The sequence below is a fragment of the Arachis hypogaea genome, chromosome 19 (assembly GCF_003086295.3).
Source record: "Arachis hypogaea cultivar Tifrunner chromosome 19, arahy.Tifrunner.gnm2.J5K5, whole genome shotgun sequence".
NCBI lineage: Eukaryota > Viridiplantae > Streptophyta > Magnoliopsida > Fabales > Fabaceae > Arachis > Arachis hypogaea.
The window spans coordinates 138,586,060-138,596,613 of record NC_092054.1 but is presented as its reverse complement, the minus strand read 5'-3'; the positions used below and the strand labels follow the sequence as shown (position 1 = coordinate 138,596,613).

The window sequence follows — 10,554 nt, the reverse complement described above, 5'->3', positions numbered from 1 at the left end:
GTTCTAGCCTCTACCATGAAGATACTAATCTTACGGACTCGGTTCGTGTATTAGATATCCAAGAGATACGCACTCAAGCTGTCGCCCAATGACTACGTTGAGCTCAGATAGAACGAAAGTGGTTGTCAGGCACGCGTTCATAGAATTGAGAATAATGATGAGTGTCACGGATCATATCATTCTCTAGATTGAAGTATGAGTGAGTATCTTAGAATAGAATCAAGCGTGATTGAATAGAAAATAGTAGTAATTGCATTAATTCATGAAGAACAGCAGAGCTCCACACCTTAATCTATGGAGTTTAGAAACTCCACCGTAGAAAATACATAAGTGAAAATAGGTCTAGGCATGGCTGTGAGGCCAGCCTCCATTCCAAAGGTCTAAGGATTAAACGTCCAGAGATATGAATACAATGGCAAAAAGTGTTATTTATACTAAACTAGTAACTTAGGTTTACAGAAAATGAGTAACTAAGTGCAGATAGTGTAAAAATCCACTTTCGGGGCCCACTTGGTGTGTGCTTGGGCTGAGCATTGAAGCTTTCACGTGCATAGGCTGTTCCTTGGAGTTAAACGCCAGCTTGGGTCCCAGTTTGGGCGTTTAACTCCAATTCTGGTGCCAGTTTGGGAGTTTTACGCCAGGAAGTTTTAGGCTGGCTTTGGACGCCAGTTTGGGCCATCAAATCTCGAGAAAAGTATAAACTATTACATATTGCTGGAAAGCCCAGGATGTCTACTTTCCAACGCAATTGAGAGCGCGCCAATTAGGCTTCTGTAGCTCCAGAAAATCCACTTCGAGTGCAGGAGGGTCATAATCCAACAGCATCTGCAGTCCTTTTTCAGCCTCTGAATCAGATTTTTGCTCAGGTCCCTCAAATTTCAGCCAGAAAATACCTGAAATCACAGAAAAATACACAAACTCATAGTAAAGTCCAAAAATGTGATTTTTGCATAAAGACTAATAAAAATATAATAAAAAGTAACTAAACCATACTAAAAACTATGTAAAAACAATGCCAAAAAGGGTATAAATTATCCGCTCATCAAGGAGCTGGAGCAAAAGCCTGATTCAGAGACAGAGAAAGCAGTGTAGATGCTGTTCGGATATGAACTCCTTGCACTCGGAAGAGCTTTTCTGGAACTACAGAAGTCCAAATTGAGCTTTCTTAATGGTTATGGAAAGCTGACTTCTAGAGCTTTCCGGAAATGTATAATAGTTTATACTTTGCTTTAGAATAGAAAGCCCAAAACTGGCGTCCAATGCCAGGCTCCTGCCCCCTTCTAGGGGTGTCAAAAATCCCCAGGAAGCGGGGATCCCCGCGGGGACCGCCCCGAATGGGGCCCCGATGACGGGGAATTTTCCCTGCGGGGACGGGGATGGGGGACAAAATTCCCCCGAAGCAAATGCGGGGACCCGAGCGGGGATCCCCGTCCCCGTCCCCGTATTCCCCACAATCCCCGAATATATTAAATTACTTAAATATCCTTATGAATTTAATTTTTATTTTGGTTTTTAAGTAATTTCACTTTGCATATATATATAGAAAAGTTAACCCTAAATCCCTTACTCCTCTTCTCAGTTCCCAATTCCCACTTCAAACAGAGAGCGCCGCAACCTCCTACCTTCGAGTTCCCAGCCCTAACTCTTCTTCGTCTCTGCATTCTCTCCGTCGTCCCAGGCTCCCAGCCAGCAACCTCCGACCACCATCGTCACGGCCTCGTCACTGTCCGTTTCAGCCGACCCAGACTGCATCATCACCGCACTGCCTCGTGCGCCCTGTTCCGTTTGCTCTCTTCCCGTCGTTCGCCGCTCTTCTCGTCACCAGCGTTTCTGACATCTTCAGCCATTTCTCTCTTATCCCTGGTAAGATTCACTACTCTCTCCTTTTCTTTTATTTTGGGATTTCAGTTTAGGTTTTTGCTTTTTTCATGAATTTGATGGTGATTTTGATTTTTTGAAGTTGGTGGCTGTTGTTTTTATTAATGGATGTTTTGTTCTATGAATTTCTGATAATTGGTGGCTGTTTTTTCATTTTTTTCATACTTTAATTTTTTTATATTCCATTAATTCTGAATTCTGATTTTAGTAGCTGTTGCCTGTTGATGAATTTATGCTATGCTATTCTGTATTAATAATTTATATTTTGTAGAATGAAAAATTCTGATTTGCTGCACCATTTATATGTTAATTATAACTCAAAACGGTGATACATGAATTAAGTGTGTTTCAGGCCTCAAGTTTCAGGTTCTCTGTTTGTTGTGCTGTAATTTCTGACTTTAATATGTGTGTACACGGATTTGAGAAAACTCCCCTTGCAGTGCAAAATGTGATTGATTGCATGTGGTTGGAAGAAAGTAATACACAGGTTTCAATCCTTGAGAGTGATGTAATTAGTAATTTGAAATTTTGTTTTAATCCAAGTTAAAGCACAGATCTTTTTTTTTTGGGCGTTTTGTCTTTAATTATTTTTTCTATAGGTTTTTTTTTCTTGTAATTCTGAAATTGGAATATATTGTTCCTAGTGGTTCCTCCAAATTAAGCTATCTTGGCATTTGGATATTAGCTGAAGTTGGAAATGGTTAAAAGATTAGCTTGCTAAAATGAGATGATAAAAAACAAAAAATATCAAGTGAGATCCTTAGAATATTAATTACTTAAGGGATGTAAAATAAGCAATCTGACTTTACCTTTGGCACCTCTTGGTTGATGAATTGTGTGCCTACACCCTGGTGATCCCCTTGTGTTGGTGTTATTCCTTTTTTTGGCTTTCGTTTTTGTCTGAATTTGGCTTGGCTTGCCTGTTTATTGTATCTTTCTTGCTTTGGTACTTTTTGGTTTGTGTTTGCTTTGTTTGAGGGCTGCCACTTGTGTGGTGGTTTGCCTAGTATGCTGTTACTGCATGTGACATATATACATATAGAATTCCTTTCTCCCCTTGTTTAATTAAGGAGCTCCATATATACATATAGAATTCCTTTCTCCCCTACTAACACAGAAACTTCCCAACAAGCTGTGACATAATTAGAAGCAAGGTATTATTATACTATTGAAGAACTTTTTATGAATTGATTCCTTATTTGTATAAAAAGGTAATTAAAAGTTCTAAACTCTAAATTATCTATTTACCAAAACACTAGAATTCTTGACCAGTTAATGATTTTGTTAATTTATTTTGACTATGCCACCTGTTTAGTTATTATTTCATCAGTTTTCTTATTAGATTCTATCTATCAGTCTTTAGCTATGTTGTACAAATTATTATTATGTATAAATTTTTAATTTGATACTGTTTTGTTAGTTTTGATTTTCTAGTCATTTAACTTGAGTCTTGTCTTCTTCAATTGTTCTTTTGTTATTTCTGTTTTTTATATATCTTTGTTTCTTGTTAATTTATTTCTAATTTTATAATTTAATTTATTAATAATTCTGAGTTGATTTTGAGCTGCTGGGTTTAATTTTTTTTGGCTTGTTTTAATTTATTGTTTATGTATTCATTTTTAATTTAGTATTTCTGTATAAAAAATTATTGTATAGGATGGATAGCTTTAGCTCAACTCCTATTGAAAATAATAATGAGATAGAACCAACTCAAGATGATGAGGGTCAAGCAATTGAAGCACATATTCAAGGAACACAAGAGGAAGGACAAGAAGAAACACAAGAGGGAGGACAAGAAGTTAGCCAAGAAGTGCAAAACAGTCCTAACAAAAAAGGATTAACTTCTGAGGCTTGGAAACATTTTAGGAGGGAGAGAATAGATGGAAAGTGGAAGGCAATATGTAAATATTGCGAAAGAAAGATTGGAGGTGACACGAAGCAAGGAACTAAGCACTTGCATGATCACATTAGAATTTGCCCGATTCGTACTGTTAGGGGACCAAAGCAGTCAATATTAAAAACAGTGCAACAATCATCAGGTTCTACAGGAACGGGAAGGCCGACGGATTCACTTTTGGTTGGAAACTTCACATTTAGTCAAGAGGCAGCACGACGAGCACTCACAAAATGGGTTATTAGGGATGAACACCCTATGTCATTTGTTGAGCAAGTGGGTTTTCATGAGTTTATGGCTGAGACTCAACCCTTGTTCAAATTTTATACAAGAAATACATTGAGAAATGATGTTGAGAAGATGTATGAAGCTGAAAAGGCAAAGCTTCTAAAATTGTTGGGAAAAAATTCAAGCCGCATTGCTATAACTACTGACATGTGGAGTGCTGATTGTCAAAACAAAGGCTATATGGCGATTACGGCTCACTTTATTGATGATGATTGGAACTTGCAATGTCGAATTATAAGGTATTATTTATGCTTTTAGCATCTTTTAAATATTTAATTTTTTAAAGTCATGATTGTTTATTATATTTACATTATTCTAGGTTTGCATATGTGCCTGCACCTCATACTGCTGAAGTTCTTAGTGATGCTTTGGTGAATTCCTTGTATGATTGGAACATAGATAGAAAATTATCAACTTTAACGGTTGATAATTGTAGTACAAATGATGCCATGATTCATCTTCTGCTTGATAAGATTTCACCATCTAACTTTGTTAAGAGAGGGGAATTTTTTCACATGCGTTGTTGTGCTCACATTGTTAATCTGATTGTGAAAGATGGCATGAATGCAATATATGGTTCTATTGAAAAAATCAGAGATAGTGTTTCTTTTTGGGTTGCAACACAGAAGAGGGAAGAAAAATTTGTAGAGACTTGTAGGCAATTGAATATTAATTATAGGAGAAAGCTTGCACTTGATTGTAGAACTAGATGGAATTCAACTTATCTAATGCTTGCTTCTGCTTTGCCATATAGAGAAGTTTTTGAGCGTTTAAGACACCGTGAATCTCTGTATAAAGTTGTACCATCTGATGATGAGTGGGAAATGGCAAATGAACTTGTTGATAAATTAGAAGTCTTTTATAGTGTGACTGAATTATTCTCTGGCACTTTATATCCAACGACAAATTTGTACTTTCCCAAGGTGTGTGAAATGAGATTGACATTGAATGAGTGGTTGTGTAGTTCAAATGAGATAGTTCATAGAATGGCAACAAATATGATTAGTAAGTTTGAAAAGTATTGGGATCAAATTAATGAAGTCATGGCTGTGGGAGCTATCTTAGACCCTAGGTATAAGATGAAGTTATTGAAATTTTTTTTTCCTAAAATATATGGATCTCAAAGTGAGAATCATCTGAGCAAGGTGAAGAAAATGATGGAAGAATTAGTATGTGAATATCAACTTAAGGCTAGGGTTAAAAGAAGAGCAACAAATGATGATAATTCAGCTTCTACTTTGGATGTTGGACATGATGAAGGATCTTCAAAGAGAAAATTTAACTCTATCTACTTGCAATTTGTGGAAGATACATCTGAAGATTGCGCCGCGAAAACTGAGTTGGATTTCTATTTGGAAGAGAGTGTTATGGTAGATAAAACAAATTTGGAAAATTTTGACATTTTGGGCTATTGGAAAAATATTGGAGTGAAATATCCAACTTTACAAAAGATTGCAAGAGATTTTTTAGCCATTCCTATTTCTACTGTTGCCTCAGAGTCTGCTTTTAGCACCGGTGGTCGAGTTATACATCCACATCGCAATAAATTGGATTGTGAACTTGTTGAGGCGTTAATTTGCACTCAGCACTGGATACACTCTTCAGGTAAAAGTACTAATAACTCAAATTTTATTTCGTATTAAAGTTCAATTTCATGTTAAATTTAACTCTTGTAAATTGTTGGTTGATATAATATAGATAAATCAGGGTCAAAAATTCCAATTCCTTGGGACTATGTGATGGATATGGGGATTTAGGAGTTTAGGTAATTATTTTTTTATTATGTCAAATTCATATTAAATATATGATATTCTTGTTTATGATGTATGTTAACATATTCATATTTGTGTTGTATTTTAACAGAGAACATGGAGTTGTTTGTTGGAAGTTGAAGACTTTATTTTATGGCTTTTTTTAAGAATGAAAGTTGTATTTTAAAATTTCGTTTTATGGATTATGATTTCTTATTTTATATTTCTTGATTTGTAAGTTGTAATCTTGGATAAGATATATATGTTTGTGTGTTGTAATAATGTTTTGTCGTTTTTTTTAATATTTTTTTTAATTTTTTATTATAATTTTCATATAAATATTCAATATAAAGAGATGGGGAATGGGGACCCGCGGGGAACACGGGGAACGCGGGGAATGGGGATGGGGGCAATTATCTCCCCACGGTGGGGATCGGGGCGGGGACGGGGACAAAATCTGAGGGCGGGGACGGGGAGCAGGGAGGCATCCCCCGCCCCCGCCCCGCCCCATTGACATCCCTACCCCCTTCCAGGCGTCCAGCGCCCAAGGAGAAGAAACCAACGTCCAAACGCCCATAGAGGACCCCTTAGCCAGCGTTCAACACCCTAGAGGCCTCGTAGCATGTGGATCTCATCAAATCTCAATCCAAACACTCACTAAGTGGGCCTCAGAAATGGATTTTAGCACTAAAAAACTGTTTTACCCTTACTAGTCATTAGTTTAGAATTTAAAGTAGATGATCACTCTTTGTTGAGTATCTTCAGCCACTTACACCATATTTTCATTCATCATTGTATTTTCTATCAGTATGAGTTTCTAAACCTCCTAGGTTGAGTGGAGGAGCCCTGCTGAGTTCTAAAAATTAATAAAAGTATTACTGTTTCTCTTCAATCCGTGTTTGATTTAATTCTAAGATGTATATTTGTTCTTCAACATGGTGAATGGGATGGTCTGTGACAACCAACTCCGTTCATCATACTAGGATCGCGTGCCTGACAACCAGCCGTGTCTACTTGGGTTCGTGTGAATACCTCAGTGGAAAGCATTGAACCGCCAGGTTGATTATACATCTCTCAAACGACTGATCCATGACTTCGTTGGGGACTTCTTGAGACACCAGTTCAGCCGATTTACGGGGAGATTAGGGTCTCTGTAGTAGAGGCTAGAACTCAAAAGCGCAACATTCTCTGATCCGAAAGATTTGACCTTGTCTGTGGCATTTTGAGTAGGATCACTAAGGAGAGTGGACTGCAGGAGCTTCACCCTCAATCAGAATTGATCCACACTAACCCCGGGGTTCAGATATGGAGGAGTATTGGCGGCTGCTTAAACCAGCATCAATCACATACAGCCTGCCATAGAAAAAATCATTCACAATTGAAGAAGACAGTAGGACCAGAGTTAATCCAGAAGGACAAAGCAACTCCAAGCCTTAACCATCTACGTTTTAAGATTATCATTATAAACATATCAACCTAGTTCAGATCTCACAAATCCAACAACTCTTCTATCCGCCTGACTAAGACCTGCAAGATAACCATAGCTTGTTTCGAACCACAATCCTCGTGGGATCAACCCTGACTCGCTCAGGTATTACTTGGACAACCCAGTGCACTTGTTGGTACAGTTGTACGAAGTGTGGGGATTCGTGCACAAGTTTTTAGCGCCGTTGCCGGGGATTGTTCGAGTTTGGACAACTGACGAATTATCTTGTTCCCTAGATCAAGTATTATCTTTAATTTTGTTAGAGTCTTTTATTTTGTTTTATTTTTCTTTTTTTTCCGAAAAAATTAAAAACCTTTTTCAAAAATATTTTTCTTTTCTTTGTTTGAGTCTTGTATTTGTGTTTTTGTTGAGTTTTTCCAATTCTTTGAGTCTTTCTTTCTAAAAATTTTTAAAAATAGTTTCTTTTGTTTAAATCTTAAGTCAATCTTTAAGTTTGGTGTCTTCTTGTGTGTTTTCTTTAAATTTTCGAAAATTTTGTGTTTGATTTTCAAAAATTTTAAATTTTGGGTCATTTGCATGTTCTTGTGTTCTTTAAATTCTTTGAATTTTGTTCTTTGTGTTCTTCCTAATCTTCAAAGTGTTCTTATTTTTCTTTTTATTTTGATCCTAAAATTTTTAAGTTTGGTGTCCCCTTGTGTTTTTCCTTCAAATTTTCGCACACTAAGAATCATTAGATCTAAAAATTTTAAGTTTGGTGTCTTTTACTTGTTTTTCTCTTTCTTCATTAAATTCAAAAATAAAAAAATATATATTTTCTATCTTATCTTTTAATTAATTTTCGAAAATTAACAATAAAAATTCAAATTTTAATTTCAAAATTTTTATCTTATCTTATCTTAATTTTAAATTTTAAAAATCAAATCTTTTAAAAATCATATCTTTTTCAAAAATCATATCTTTTTCAAAATCTTATCTTATATTATTTCAAATCTCAAAATTTAAAATTCAATTTCAAAATTTAAAATTTAATTTTCAAAATTCAAAATTTTAAATTCAAATCTTTTTAATTTTAAAACTTATCTTTTCTTAACTTCCTTATCTTATCTTTCTTATCTAACTTATCTTATCTTTTCTATCTTATTTTTTGTTCTTTTAAATTTTAAAACGAAGTTTTTTCAAATCTTTTTAATTTAGATCATATCTTTCTTAACTTCTTTTCATATCTCTATCTTATCTCTCTCTTCTATTTTCGAAAATTCATTAACTAACTTTCAAATCCTTTTAATTAATTAACCTAATTTTTGAAAATAATAAATAAATAAAACAAAAATAAAAGTATTTTAATTCTTATTTATCTTTTCTATTTCTAATTATTCTCCTATTTACTTCTATTTATTCGAATTATACTCCTCTCTCTTCTTCCATCTTCACTTTTCTATCTTCCTCTTCTTTCTTCACATCTCACTGGGAGCCTTCGATACTCAAATCAGACACAGAAGCTTCCTTTATTTCTTTCTTTCTCTCTTGTTTTCTTTTCTTGTATATGACCAGGAACAGGGATAAAGAACCTCTCTTGAATCCTGATCCTGAACCTGAAAGGACTTTAAGGAGGAGCTTACAACAAATCAAAGCACAACGCTCCGGAAGAAACCTTTTAGAAAATTTTGAACAAGAAGTTGAAGACATGGCCGAACCTCAAGAAAAGGCAAGAAAGGTTCTTGGTGACTTCACCAGGCCTACCTCTGACTTATATGGCAGAAGTATCTCTGTACCTGCCATTGGAGCAAACAATTTTGAGCTTAAGCCTCAGTTAGTCTCTCTTCTGCAACAGAATTGCAAGTTCCATGGACTTCTAATGCAAGATCCACATCAGTTCTTAGCTGAATTCTTGCTAATCTGTGACACAATCAAGACCAATGGAGTGAGTCCTGAGGTCTATAAACTTATGTTCTTTCCCTTTGCTGTAAGTGATAGAGCAAAGATATGGTTGGATTCTCAACCAAAAGAGAACCTAGACTCTTGGGAAAAGCTGATTAACGCTTTCCTGGCTAAATTCTTTCCTCCTCAAAGGATGAGCAAAATCAGAGTGAAAATTCAAACCTTCAGACAAAGAGAAGGTGTATCCCTCTATGAAGCTTGGGAAAGATACAAGCAATTGATCAAGAGATGTCCTCCTAACATGCTCTCAGAATGGTCTATCATAGGCGTGTTCTATGATTGTCTCTCTGAGATGTCCAAAATTTCATTGGACAGCTCAGCAAGTGGATCACTCCACTTGAAGAAAACACCTGCAGAAGCAAGAGAACTCATTGAGATGGTTGCAAATAACCAATTCATGTACATTTCTAATGAGGATTCTTGTAAACCATGGGATCCCTCAGAATAAAGGAGTTCTTGATGTTGATAATTTGAATTCCATATTGGCTCAAAACAAGATCTTGACCCAGCAGGTCAATATGATCTCTCAGCATTTGACTGGAATGCAAACTACAACAAGCAATACCCAAGAAGTATCTCCTAATGTAGATGCTTATGATCCTGGTCAACCCACTATGGAAGAGGTGAATTACATGGGAGAATCCTATGAAAATACCTACAATCCTTCATAGAGGAATCATCCTAACCTTTCATGGAAAGATCAATAGAAGCCTCAGCAAGGCTTCAACAATAATCAAGGTCGAAGGAACTAGAATAGGTTCAACAACAGACCACAATTCCCATCTTCTCAAGGGAATATGGAGACCCCTAAGCAGAGCCTTTCTCACTTAGTCACTCTGGTCTCCAACCTCTCTAAGACCACTCAGAGTTTCATGAATGAAACAAGGTCCTACATTAGAAATTTAGAGGTACAAGTTGGTCAACTGAGCAAGAGGATCCCTGAGACTCCTCCTGACACTCTTTCTAGTAACACTGAAGTGAACCCAAGAGAAGAGTGCAAGGCCATCACTACTGAGGTTGAGGCTGAATCTGGAGAGACTGGGAAGGCATTGAACACTAGTAAGGAAGATCTCACTGGGTGTTCAAAGCCCACAATGGCTGAGAGCCTAGCACTGAATGCTAGTGAGGAAGCCCTCACTAGGCGTTCAACGCCCATCCTGGCAGCAGAGCTGGCATTGAACGCCAGCCAGAGAACACTGGCTGGGCGTTCAACGCCCAAACAGACAGCAAAGCTGGAGCTGAATGCCAGTGAGGAATCCCTCACTGGGCGTTCAATGCCCAAATAGACAGCAAAGCTGGCATTGAACGCTAGTGAGGAACCCCTTACTGGGCATTCAACGCCCAACCAGACAGGGAAG

The 10,554-nt window shown here is 36.6% G+C and overlaps 1 non-coding gene across 1 annotated transcript; it reads right to left on the bottom strand.

Moving 5' to 3' along the window:
* Positions 1-9,335: 9,335 nt before the first annotated feature.
* On the bottom strand, positions 9,336-9,444 carry LOC112780327 (small nucleolar RNA R71). Its single transcript, XR_003191171.1, has one exon. It is a non-coding gene; the product is annotated as a small nucleolar RNA R71 (small nucleolar RNA).
* Positions 9,445-10,554: the final 1,110 nt, after the last annotated feature.